Genomic DNA, 12,308 nt, shown 5'->3' with positions numbered 1-12,308 from the left:
TCAACATTACCCACAAATAAAACACACATTAAAAAGAAATTACAGGCAAGTTTGGGAGAAAAATATTGGACAAGAGACACCCTGAAAATGGGCAATGATTTGGGAGGGGGAGGGCAAAGAACAGGGAAAAGGCTCAGGAAAGCTAAGACAGCAAGTGCACCACAGGAAAACACTAAAGCCACATGAGAGCAGATGAAACAAAGGGAGTGGAAAGCCTGTGCTGCTTCTGCTGGCCCTCAAAGTGGCAGCCAAAGGGGAGAGCACGGAGAGCAACCTGAGAGGAGCCTCTGACAGTGACTGCACACCACACCTGGCTCCCGTGCAGGAGAAGCTGCACGAACTGGAAAGGCAAGTTGGAGTGGACAAGGCAGCACTCGCATCACAGGAGGAGAAAGGGTGGAGCAAGAAAAAGGATGAGGAATTCAGAGACAGAAATGAAGGATCAGGTCACAAACTTCACACCTTTTGCTTAGCCAAAATGGTAAGCTTATCACATCTTTATTACCTAGATAATTTTTCTGGGTCTTAAAATTCACTATTAATAACAGGAATGTTGATTTTGGTATTTATTAAAATGCTGCTTACTTATTAATCAAGGATGGCAAATTACAAAAATAACATATACCTAATATTTCCTCCTTGATATAGTTTGATGAGGGAAAAGCCCCTTTCTGAACAGCTAGTTTTGTGAGTTGAGGTTTTCTACAAATCAAAGGTTATTCATCAAGAAATCTCCACAGTACAGATTTTACGTGGGCAGAGAGCACATGGGCAGCCCGAAGCTGAAGCAAGAAACTGAGGCAATATTCTGATAGTGGCAAGTTAACACCACTACCAAAGGCCAAGGCAGCTGCCTGGTGCTTCCCACCGCTCCTCCAAACCGGAATGTTTTCCCAAAGTTTTCTTCAAATAAGGTCAATGCTTGATCAGGGTGCCAGTGCAACCCTACAAACAGTTGGGGTTTTCCTGCATGTCTTTAGGGGAAAATGGAATTGGGACCCTATTTTCCTGAGGTGACAGCCACAACAGCCACTGCCCTGCCATCAGCATGCAGGAGTAAAAAGAGAAGAAATCACATCAACCCCACCAACAACCTGCAGGCTGGCAAGGGGAAAAAACCCTATTTTGTCAGCTGTTTAGTACTTTAAAAATCAGAAGTCCACCCTGTGAACAGACACAAATTGTAATCTAATAACATGAAGCCTTTAAGTGGCTTTCACTCCTAATTAACAGGTAATATCATACATGCAGAAGCTGCCATCAGCAACACTCGTTTCACTGGCTTACTTTAGGAACAATGGTTATTCTACCAAGCTTACAGTTTCTTAAATTATTTTTCAAGCTCACCATTTAGTACCTTACAAATGTATTAAAGCTCTCAAATATCTGCTACAGACACAAGCCAGAACTTGATTCTACTAGCTAGATTTATGTGTTAAAATATGTAAGATGTTTCAGTTGAAGGCATACAATTACTGTGGCACGTTTTGCCCATAAGCTCTGGTATCTTATTTAAAACATACAGCTAGCTAAATATATAAATAAATATAAATATCTAGCCAAAAAGCTGTTTTCAGAGATCTGAAATACCAAAACTACCCCATTTTCCAGACTTTGCTCAAGCTCACATAATAAAATTAAGGTTCATGTGTTACTGATGGGCACCTGCATTAAGACTTTCAGGCAATGCTGAATTCCTACATTTCCATTACAGAATTCCCTCAGCTAGTGGCACATGACTATCTGTCTCACCAAGATGTTCTGGGTAGAGACTACCAAGAGAGAGGTTCTTGGCATTCTAAGTTAAGCCTAGGCAATGGCTGCATTCAGGTCTGACCATCTAATCTTTTCTGCAGACAAAAAAAATTTAAAGATTTGGACTGTCATTGCAATTTATAGCTTTGGGGCCACTGCATGCTTAGGTTTTTAATTAACTTTGGAAACCTGAACCTTGAAATATATATATACCACTGATCCTTTCTATACACAGCTATTTTATTTTTAAATTATCTACTCTTTGATCAGAGATGTTTAAGAAGAAAAGTATCCTTTCCTTTCAAGATAGTTCTGTTGCTATTGAAGGTCTGAAAAAGTCTTTTAAACCCAGAAACTGGATGAAAATGTGAGAACCAAAGACCACAACAGAAATCCAACATGAGCAGTCTTAAGTGCAAGGAAATGGGCTGTCCTTAAGTAAATGTGGAGGAGGAATTTAACAGCAGTGCTCCACCATTCAACAGCAACATTACATCAAGATGAGAAAACTTCACCTTCCACAAGCAAGAAAATTCCACAGGCAGCTACCAGAGCTAGCTAATGTCAGTGCCAGTAACTGGGTTTTAAAAAAATTAACAGGTTCACTGAAAAATTAATGCTGATTTTCTCTAATTTTTGAAATATTAAGGATGATCCACAACTGCATGCAAGCCACCTTTGAAGTGCAATGGTAAACAGGATGACTCAGGTGGCTCCACAACCTGTTTGATATTAATCACTGGCTAAAGCAGACAACACTGATTAAAGGACACTGACATAATTAAGGCCAGGCAACACAGATTTATGGAAGACATGCAATCAAAATATACTTTTGGAAGAACAGAAAAGTCATTGCTTGAGCAAGTAGATAAATTTTAACTTCTGCAGAACATGTCAATTCAGGAGAATGTTAAAAAGGACAAAATCATTCAGAACCACACAAAAAGTCTCAAATCATCACAACCTAAGTTTTCTTCTCTTCTAAAGAATCTACAACAACCCATCTCAGAACAAAATTCTCAAAACCAACTAAGAGGTAAGAAGCTATCTTCTACAGAGTCTGTAACATTGGCCACAAAACTTCTAAAACCTAAGGATGACAAACATGGATATGGTAAATAATGGAAATGACACATCATCAATTGTACCACCATGAATTATTCAATGACTCAGTCCAGTACAGCAGGTTGCACTGAATAAGGCCAAGTCAAGAGACTCACAAGCAGAAAACACAGGCGATATATAAGAAATGTAAAACTATTCTGGAAAAACACAGTCCTGCAACCATGCTGAGATGCATTACATTAATCAATTTAAAAGGAATATATGATACAAGATTGACTAGAAGAGCTAACAAAAACCATTTAACCCAGGAAAACAAAAATAGAGTAAATATACACTAAATTTTACCACTGAAGTGATACTGTGTCCTTTCTGTTTTAAGAGGCAAAAGAGCTGTAAATCAGGTGTTCAAAAATTGATAGAATCTGACAGACATGCCCTACAGTGAGAAGAAAAAATACCAACAACATACTAAAGCTCTATTTATTAAGCTTTGAGAAAAAATTAAGTATCTTAGTCTGTAAATGATCACTCAGGTAAAAACATCAGAAGACCCAAGTTTACTCAGTGAAGGGACTGAAGCAAGATATCTGGAGATAATCAACAAAGTTACCTGGTTTTAGATCAATGTGAAAATATTTTCTAATAAGTAAGTTCTAGTGTAAACAGAAAATTATTCAGAGGAAAAAAAACCTATTAGTCACATAATACAAGATGCCAGCCAAGTCACAGGAGTCTCTTCTGGCTTACCAAACTTGATTCCTGATAAAGAAAATTTTCCAAGGCCTATCTACCCACACACCAGAAAGTTTTTCCTAAGGGAGCAATGTCCAAACCATCCACTTCTCCAGAAACTGCCTCTATTATTACACTTACATTTCTGGATCTCTTGAAGTCTTTTAACCTCCCTGTCTCAAACCCTTGCCAAAGTATTTCAATCTCCTGGCAATTTCTGATCAGAAATTGTCCATGACTACCTCAAACAGCACTTTCAAACTGGCACTGCCCTGCTCACTGCACAGGGGCACCTAAAGCTTTATGGAGCACCTCAGCTTGCAACATGTTGCACCTCAGTCAAGCAGGACAAATACAAGTAGCCCTTCAAGGGCAGAACTGACACAAGAGACTAACAAGACCTACACTCCTCATAACCAAATCAAAAAACAATTGAGAACATTCAGTGACACAACTCAAGATGTTCTCCTCCTTTCCTACCTACTATTGTGAACTTGGTGGTTAGATGTAGACTGGAGAGTTCCCACTTCCTGCTTCACCTGCACACAGCCAAAGGTGAACACTTTTCCCAGCTCCCCCACCAGAACACAGCGTGACCTCCACCTTTATTTTATTACCAGACTCCAGCCAAAGGCAGACACCAGTGATTAAACTCCAAGCAGAGCCAGGGAACCACACCCTTGGCCGTGCCACTGGCTGGAACACAAATGCTTCTCATTCCAAATCCTAGCCCAAAACCCTGCCAGAGCTCACTTCCCAGCTTAAAAAAAATAAAAATCACTTTCACATCTGCCTACCTTGTACACAGAAAACTTGCTGGCAGATAACTATTTCACTTGTGCCCTTCCACAAGGCATGACAGATCAAGATGCCAAGTGTATCCAGCTGCTCCCCAGCCAGAAGCCAGACTGTGAATGCAACCAAAACCCCACTGCACCACCTCTCTCCCACTCACCACACACATTATATAGCCCATACATACTTTCAAAGTGGAAGAAATTCACTGCCATCAACCACTGAATTAACAGATCTGGGTTGCTGACAGGTTCAGGGGTTCGTTTTTAACATGTCATTTAAATAATCAGCTTCTTTGGGCTTTGGATATTCTCTCCCTCCCCTCCAACCCTGTTCCTTAAGGTTGCCTGCTCATGCAGTTCTGAGACACCCTAAACTTCAGGAAACAAACATCCAACAGTGAGTGTTTAATAAAATATTCTAACAGAGAGAATCAGCATGTCTATCAGACTGCACACTACGTATGAACTAAAATACTTTTTAATAGCATATCCATTTTTGCAAAATTTGCCCAAAGAATTCACTTCTTTTGATCCAAGAATTATATATTTATAAATTGACTTGTGATATTAGCCTGATCCTGGCCTTAGGACTCTTAAAACTTAAGTGTTACAGAGAAAATCACATATGCAGATGATTCAGCATTAACTAAGCCTACCATGAAAGCTTCCACTGCTTTTAATGGTGGTTGAATGGGGCATCTGATTTATTAAGTCAAGTTATGAAATGTTTTTACATAAAAACCTTGCCATATGCCATTCCATGATCAGCCTCACTCACTTTCTGTCACACACAGTCTAACACTGACGTCAGCCCTGCTTTGTGCAGGAGGCTGGAGCACACAACCACCAAAGGCTCTTCCAACTAAATCATCCTCAGATTCTAACACACATGGCCCAAAAAATCACTTTATAAATCCATGACTTGCCAGCCAAACCAACTCCTTCCACATGGCATTCTGACTCTAAGGCTGAATGCACATAAATTCAGCTATTCAGCTATCTATCATCACAAACTTCACCCAAAGTCATCTCTGCAGAGTCCAGAGTGCATCTCCTCCTTGTTTCTTCCAGTCTGAACAGACACACCACCACACATGGATCCCATCTGCTTTCACCCAAACTGATCAACCACAGACATCCAGAGCCTCTGAGTGACCCAGTCACACAAACCAGTGTCTTTACCATAAAATACTCCTAACAGAATGCAATTTACATGTATTGTCAGGAAGAAAAGGAACACAAAAGAAACTGTTTCATTGTAACCAGAACCTGAAACAGGTATTTCTCTACTGAATAAAAAGGACAAAATTTCAAGTAACAAAACACAAACTGCAGTGCATCATGCTTACTTTCACTGGAATAGTAACTATTTAACAGTACAAAAATATCTTTCTAAACAGTTTTTGTAACTGTATATGTAAGCTTGTTTATCTGTTTATAATGACAAACTACATATACAAGCAGACCTACTAAAGCCATCAAGTTATTGCTCTTTATTTCCCTAAAATTTTTAAACATATGGCCAAAGAGAGAATTATGATAATGCACTGTTTTAATAACTGAGATGATCAAAAAATAGTGATCCAGAAAGCAGTCAATAACACAGTAATTTCAAACAATTCTCTAAATATCCATCAAAAACTTTCACTGACCTACACACTCTACAACCTCTACACAGCTCATGGGATTCCTTCTGCTTTTCTCATAATCCTGAGGTCTACATAGCCAGCTTCTATATATTACAAGCTTTAAGGATTACAGGAGAGGCTCACTCCTGGAAAAACACACTTTGATTTCACGCTTGGGAAAAAGCTCAGATGCATCAAAACAATTCTATGCATCCTTCCCATTCAAAAAAGAAGAGAGGCAAAGAATGATTTCAATGGCAGCCTAGTTTCCCATGCAGGCATCAAGCCATCTCTACAGTGTCTAAATTGAAGGAATGCTTAATCACCTTTAGAGGAAATGGAATGAAAGCCCTCCCTCTGCAAAAAAAGAGAAGTGGACACGTTTTGTAACCAACACACAGAACAATCTCAGCTCCTAACAAAGCAACGCAAAGACCTCAGCCTGCTACAATCTCCAGCTGCCATCTGAGCTAAACATAAAAAAAATAATGGTATTAAACATGCCCATGATGAACTGGTTATATATATCCACACACATACTGCCACCAACCACAAGAGGGCCAATACTGTACAGACCTTGTCACTTAAAGCACTTAATTCTTAGTTCCATCCATAACTTAGGCACACCTTGAGCAAACTTGCTACATTTTCTCACTTCTGGTGATTTTCAAGCCAGATCCTTTATGCAAACAAAAAAACGTTCTGGAGTCGAGAGCAAGAGATACAAGGAGAGGCTGAGCTGGGCAGGAAACTGACTTTGTTCCCAAAAGAGCAAACCCCATCCCCCTGCAGCATTTCACACACCTTGCCTTTCAAATGTCACTCATTAATTAAAATAAATTGATGAGAAAACCACACAAAGCAAGAGTCCCTTTCAAGGCAAATGCTTCCTCAGTAAACAAAGAAAAAGGTTTCTCCTCACCAAAGCATCCAATGGCTCTCTAGGAAGCTCTGTAGGGAGAAGGCTCCCTTGCTCTGCCCCATGGCTCTATCTATAATCATGAATTATAAATAGTTTATCTCCACTAACCTTTGAGCAGCAGCACTGAAGGGGGGAATAATTAAGGAAAAAAGAAAAATTAAGCAAAAACTGATAGGAAATTGATTTTTTTTTTCCTAAATCAGACTATGAGAGAATTTTATACCATACTTTGAAGAGTCCTAGGGAAGAATTTTAAAGACCTCAATGAAAGAATAAGAAACATATATATGACAGTTACCTGAACTTGCAAGACCAGACAAAAGCAGGCAAAATGAGATTTCACATTCTTAGTAATTAAAATAAATAAATGATCAGAGAGGCCAAAGGGGAAAGCACAGATCACAGTGCCCAGCTCATCTTCATCAGTTACTCTGAATCATGTTTTCCCTTCCAGGTTTAAAGAGAAACCTTTCAGCACAGAGATGCACCAGCAAAGCCTTCAGCCACTCAGCTGTCCCAACAATTTGTTCCATGGGACTCTGACATCTAGGGCTGCTTTTATTTTAATCAAGTATCTCTAGTTCTTAGAAAACTACTGATATTTTCTTACATTCAGGTATGAGGAACTCCAGTGACAGAACTTCATTCAGACATGAGAGATACATTGGTGCTTAGTCACAATTCCTTAATAAAACCCAAAACCTACTTTGCACTCCCTTTTAATTTTTTTTCCTCAACTGAGGAGTAAAACTTGAAGGAAAAAATTAATTACAAAGCCCTCAACTGTCTATTTACAAGCATTTTTTTCACTTACATAATCACAGGGACCATAGTTTTAGTTTACTATATGTTTTAGAAACACAAGCAAAAATGCAAACAGGAGCACCTGAGGATATTTTACAATCCTCAAGGTCAACACCTGTAACAAAAGTAAGAGTCCAAGTTTTCACTGTGGTATCAATTTTTTTTAAGCACCCTGTGAAACAAATCATTGCTGCTCCAAAACCACATTATATTTTAATTCTGTGCTCCTGCTTTAAAACACAGGCTCAAGAAAGCATTCAGAAAAAGACCCAAAAGAAATACAGTGAGCAGGTGTCCCCAGGCACATTCCTGTACCCAGGGGCTGGGAGAGCCTGAGAAGCTCCTAAAACCATTCAACCCCAGTATTTACACACAGTATTGCCAGATACTGGAGCACCTTGTATCAAAGTCTCAAAATAGGAGGTGACATCCAACTTCCAGGGCTAAAATTCTGCCTTCTCTTTAATCCACCAAACTACTAGACAGACATTTTTTTTTTTTTTAATCACACATTCATACAGGAATTAACACCAGGCACACAAGCACTGATATCAACTGACTGGTACAACTACATGAACCTGGGGAGCAAAGCAGGGGCAGATGGGGCCATGGACACTCAACGTTTCTGCTGGCACCCCCAGGATTAATTAGGTCACACATTTTTACACCAGCATCAACTAACTGCTCAAAGGATACCTATTCAAATGCATGGCAAGAAAACCAACACCTCATAGCAATAATACTCTTATTATCCACTGCAGTCACCACCCAAGGACAAAACTTAAAAATAGCAAAACAAAGCTTTTGTTGGTGACAACTGCAACTAATTTTGTTTACAAAGGTTTCCAATTATCACACTGTGTATCAACCAAATGCTCCATTCACAGAACAGCAAATTAACTTTTGTTTATTAAAGCGTTTCTTAAGAACAAAAGCAACCAGCAGAATCATACGAAAAAAAATTCACACGTACTTTCCAGGAACTTGCCCAAGTCAGCTCCTGAAGCAAGAAAATAAAATGTGCAGCAAGAAGTTAGAGAAATATAATCAGAATTCAAAAGTCCTTTTCCCATCCACCCAAGCAAACAGATATTCAAGAATGACAGTAAAAGCAGCACACCACGAACGTTGAACTGAATGTTACTGGGGGAAACGTGGATTTTTATTCCAGGAGCACTACTTGGCAATACCTCCTTTTGGCCTACACCTTGTCCCAATTCAAAGCGCAATCAGAGAGAACTGAAAAAGCCGTAAGTACGCTGTTGACACTGAAACTACTTGTCTTGGATCAATACCAAACGTACACAATTGTGATCGATGCTTTCTTCAGCCTGCCAAGGCTCCTCCAGTCAAACACTGCCGGTCACCGCTGCTCCCAGCACCCTGCTGCCTGCGCGGGGGAAGGCTCGGAGCTCCCTCCTTCCTCGGCCAGTGTAACCCGACAGGGCCGGCCGTGCTCGAAGCGGGGCTCACCGCGGCGCTGCCGCTGGGCTGGGAGGGGACGAGCGAGTTCACAAGGGTCAGTGCGAGGGGAGACGGCCCCGGAGGGCGCTGAGGAGCGGCGGGCGCCCCGCCGCCGCCTGACAAGTACCAAGGACCCGCATGGAGAGCTCAAGGCCCGCTCGCCCCAGCTCCAACGACCCCTGCAGAGGCCCATGGGGAGCGCAGGGGGGCCCTCCAGGCGCACCCCCCCACCCCCCTGGGCGGCCTCGCCTCCCGGTTAGGCCGCGGGGCGCCTCGCTGCTGCGGCAGCCGAGGCGGACGGGAGCCGCCGGCAGGACCGGTAGTCGGGCGGTGCGCGCGGCGGCGGGGGCGTGGTAGGGACGGCCGGGGCAGCGGCGGGGCCGGGCGGCGGCGGGACGGCGTTACCTGCGCTCCCGGGCGGAGAGTCCCTCACAGCCGCGGCGGCTCCTCAACCCAACAACACAAGATGGCGGGTGCGCCGCCACGCAGCGTCACGTGAGGGCGAGGCCACGCCCCCAGGCCCCGCCGCGAGACCCGGATGAAGCGGCGGCTCTTCCCGCCCACCCCCTCGTGTGACGTCATCCCGGAGCGGGGCGGGCCTCCAGCGCCCCCTGCCGGACACGCGCGGGCGCCGCAGCGCCACCCCCGCCCCTGCCCTCGCAGTCCTGAGGGGAGATGGGGATGGAGGGACCTGGCAGGGCCGGGGGTACCCGCGCCTCCCGCCCTGCCCGAACCCCCGGTAATCAAATCACTGCCCCAGTTCCCCTTGCACTCGGCACTGATAAGGCCACACCTTTAGTCCTGTGTCCAGTTTTGGGCCTCTCAATGCGGGAAGGATGTTAAGGGGCTGGAGCATGTCCAGAGAAGGGAGCGGAGCTGGGGAAGGGTCACCAGTCTGACGAGGAGCAGCTGAAGGAGCTGGGGAGGGGCTCAGCCTGAGGCTCAGGCTCTCCACAACTCGCTGTGACAGGAGGGTGCAGCCGGGGGATGGCCTCTGCTCCCAGCGAACAGGGGACAGGACAGGAAAACATGGCCTTTAGCTGCAGCCAGGTGAGTTTAGGTTGGACACTAGGTAGAAATTCTTCACAGGAGGGGTGATTAGGCATTGGAAGGGGCTGTCAAGGGAGGTTGTGGAGTCACTGTTTCAGGAGGTGTTCAAGGAATACCTGGATGTGGCACTCGGTGCCCTGGTCTGGTTGACAAGTGGGGATCAGTCACAGGTTGGACTCGATGATCTCAGAGGTCTTTTCCAACCAGAATGATTCCGTGATTCTGCCACCCTCCTGCCACTATCTCACACACACAGGCGGCCTCAGCAGCGCAGTGTGGCATCCAGCCTTATCTGTTTCTGTGGTTCCATGAGGCAATTCAGCTTTATCGGTGGCCATGAGAATCTCTGTGAGAAGCCACCGTGTGTGAGCACTCTCAGTGCCCAGGCACTGGACCCGCTCTCGCCCAGGCACTGGAGGAGCCCTGAGGCCGCTTTGCCGTGGGAGTCACCCTGGGAGGCAGCGGCAGCTGCTGTTGCTGCTGACAGAAAAAGGGCATTAGATGATACATATTTTGACTCTTCTGATGGAAAAATCAGGAGCTCAAGGCAAACTTTCTTCAGCTAAAAATACCAGTTTATTTTTAGTCCCCAAACCCATATTAGTACATGAGGCAGAATAGCCCCATGTGGTTCCTTCAGCGTAAAAAACTATTCTTGGCTGTTACGCATTGCTGAAGGTATAACCGTTTTCAGCTGAAACAGTTTCACTCTAATCATGATGTCAGCCACAACCCATGCAGCTTTCTACATCCTCTTCTAGGTGAATAAATACTTGTCATTGTGTACTGAATGACAGCCAAAAATGATGCAACAGTGAATACTAGTGATTCTTGTGAGCTAATGGGTTGAAAGCGTGTAATTCTTGGGGCTTATTTTTAGCTGAGAGCAACATAGGACTACCTCACCCAAAAAACCTAGAATGGAATTTCTCCATTAGGAGGCTGGTATGGAAAAGCAAAGCTCCCTAGAAAAGGGCTGGCCTCTGATAAGCTGCATTCAATCCCCCTGGTTGTTGTCACACAGCTTGAGCCAATACTAATAATGATAAAGAGAGGGAGGGAGGGAGACCGTGCTGCATTTCAAACTGTCAGTGAGAACTTCCAATTTAATTGCAGAAGCAGCTGTGCCTTGTTATTCTACTTATCAAATGTGAGTTTGAGCACTCAAAAATATTTTCACATGCTCTAAGACAACCTTTATCTGAGATGGAAGATGTTTAGCACTTGTAGAAATTTTTTTATCCCAGTTAGCACAAACATTATATTACTGAGACCAAAAAAAATGAAAACCCAATTTCAAATTCAAGAAGCATCTGAAACATTCCTCATCTGCAGAACTTGGCATTTCTGTGAAATACCTCAAGGAAACTCAGATGACAATCTTTTGGTAATAGCAGATGCATCTTAAACCTTCCACAATTCATTCAAGCAGAACAGAGAGAATCTCATGAAAATTCAAGACTGTACCCGTGCGGTAAAATTCCTGCATGGCTCAATGACAGAATGTCAGCTGATATTGTGTAGGTGTGAAATCACCCCAGCAGCCAGTCTGGGTACCAAGGGCATGATGTACTTCAGAGCCCTGGATTACTGTGCCAATTCATTCACACTATTAAAAACCCAAGTGCAGGGAAGCAGCATTCCCAACATACTATAAACTTTCCTTACTAACCCCTTGTTTTCACCCATTCTGGCTTGGAGGCAGGAGCCTGCCTCCCTCAGTACACTGGCAAGGCTATGAACACAGAGCACAGCTTTGAAATGAGAAATAATGATCACAAAGCAGCCCAGAAGGATGTGTCACAGTCATGTTTCCCCTTGCCGCTCCTGCATTTGTTACTTGGAAAAGTGGTTCCCCTGTTTGTTGAAATAACCAGGGATTTTGTCTGGGAAGAATCAATATGTTCTCAGCAGCCTGTTTTCCATGCCCTCATTTGTCACATCCCTAAAAATAATGAAAACAGCAGCAAAGCAGGCAAACATCCAATTGCAGTTTTTAAAGTCAGTCACTTCAATGCATCTGTCACCTCAGGTGGCTTGTGCTGAAAGATACAATACCACAATCAAGCTGCTACTTCTGCAACACTCAAT

General features: G+C 43.4%; 1 protein-coding gene across 3 annotated transcripts in view; it reads right to left on the bottom strand.

Moving 5' to 3' along the window:
* The window catches only part of GIGYF2 (GRB10 interacting GYF protein 2), a 74,999-nt gene extending 65,369 nt beyond the window's left edge, over positions 1-9,630 (bottom strand). For 2 of the 3 annotated variants that reach the window (XM_058811998.1, XM_058811999.1), the window contains exon 1: positions 9,573-9,630. The gene's annotated coding sequence lies outside the window, so the exon portion shown is untranslated. Of the gene's footprint in view, positions 1-9,007; positions 9,195-9,572 lie in introns of all 3 variants that reach the window. The other variant, XM_058811997.1, reaches the window with a different exon arrangement.
* Between the last annotated feature and the right edge of the window lie 2,678 nt (positions 9,631-12,308).

Source organism: Ammospiza caudacuta, chromosome 11 (genome assembly GCF_027887145.1).
Source record: "Ammospiza caudacuta isolate bAmmCau1 chromosome 11, bAmmCau1.pri, whole genome shotgun sequence".
Classification (NCBI taxonomy): domain Eukaryota; kingdom Metazoa; phylum Chordata; class Aves; order Passeriformes; family Passerellidae; genus Ammospiza; species Ammospiza caudacuta.
Note: the sequence above shows the minus strand (reverse complement) of the source record. Positions and strands in the feature narration are given on the sequence as shown.